The 1,084-nt window shown below is 39.9% G+C and overlaps 1 non-coding gene across 1 annotated transcript; it reads right to left on the bottom strand.

Annotated features, from left to right (window-relative positions):
* Positions 1-524: 524 nt before the first annotated feature.
* On the bottom strand, positions 525-634 carry LOC122897823. Its single transcript, XR_006382662.1, has one exon. It is a non-coding gene; the product is annotated as a U6 spliceosomal RNA (small nuclear RNA).
* Between the last annotated feature and the right edge of the window lie 450 nt (positions 635-1,084).

The following is a 1,084-nucleotide window of genomic DNA, read 5'->3' as shown; positions in this document are numbered from 1 at the left end:
TTATTTATTTGAGAGAGAGAGAGAGAGAGAGATGGAGGGAACCTGCAGGGGAAGGGGCAGAGAAAGAGGGAGAAAGAATCCCAAGAAGACTCCCTGCTTGGCACACAGCCTGATTCAGGGCTTGATCTTGACCCTCAGATCATGACCTGAACTGAAACCAAGAGCTGGACACTTAACCAACTGAGTCACCCAAGCTCCCCCTCCATTATCCTTTTAATGTCCATAGAATCTGTAATGATGTCCCTTTTTTCATTTCTGAAAATAATTAATAATTAGTTTCCTGCTTCTGGTTTTCTTTGTTAGTCTGGCTAAAAGCTTATTTAGTTCATTCATCTTTTCAAAGATCTAATTTTTGATTTTGTTGTTTTTTTCTCCATTGATCTCTTGGTTTCTTCTGTTTTGATTTCTGCTCTAATTCTTTTTTATTTTTTGTAATTTATGACAATTTTTATTATGTCTTTTATTTAATTCCAATATATTTAACACACAGTGTTATAATTAGTTTCAGGGGTATAATATGGTGAAAAAATGTGGAAGACCTCACAGATTTGCATGTCAACCTTGCACAAGGACCTTGTTAATCTTCTCTGTATCATTCCCATTTTTTAAGTATATGTGCTGCTGAAGTGAGCACTCTGCTCTAATTATTACTTCCTTTCTTCTGTTTACTTTAATTTCCTTATCTTTTTCTGGTTTTCCCAGTGTAAGTTTAGATTATTGATTCTCTTTTATCTTTTTTTATTTTTTTAAGATTTTATTAGTTTATTTGAGAGAGAGAGTGAGAGAGAGCATGAAAGGGGAGGTCAGAGGGAGAAGCAGACTCCCATAGAGCCAGGAGCCCCAAGTGGGACTCAATCCCAGAACTCCAGGATTATGACCTGAGCTTAAGGCAGCCACTTAACCCACTGAGCCACCTAGACGCCTACTCTTATCTTTTTTAAAATATATGCATTCAGTGTGGGGCGCCTGGGTGGCTCAGTGGGTTAAGCCACAGCCTTCAGCTCGGGTCGTGATTGTAGGGTCCTGGGATCGATCCCCATGTTGGGCTCTCTGCTCAGCGGGGAGCCTGTTTCCCCTGCCTCTC

This window comes from Neovison vison, chromosome 1 (genome assembly GCF_020171115.1).
Source record: "Neovison vison isolate M4711 chromosome 1, ASM_NN_V1, whole genome shotgun sequence".
In the NCBI taxonomy this organism is placed as follows: domain Eukaryota; kingdom Metazoa; phylum Chordata; class Mammalia; order Carnivora; family Mustelidae; genus Neogale; species Neogale vison.
This window is presented reverse-complemented; position numbering and strand designations above follow the sequence as displayed.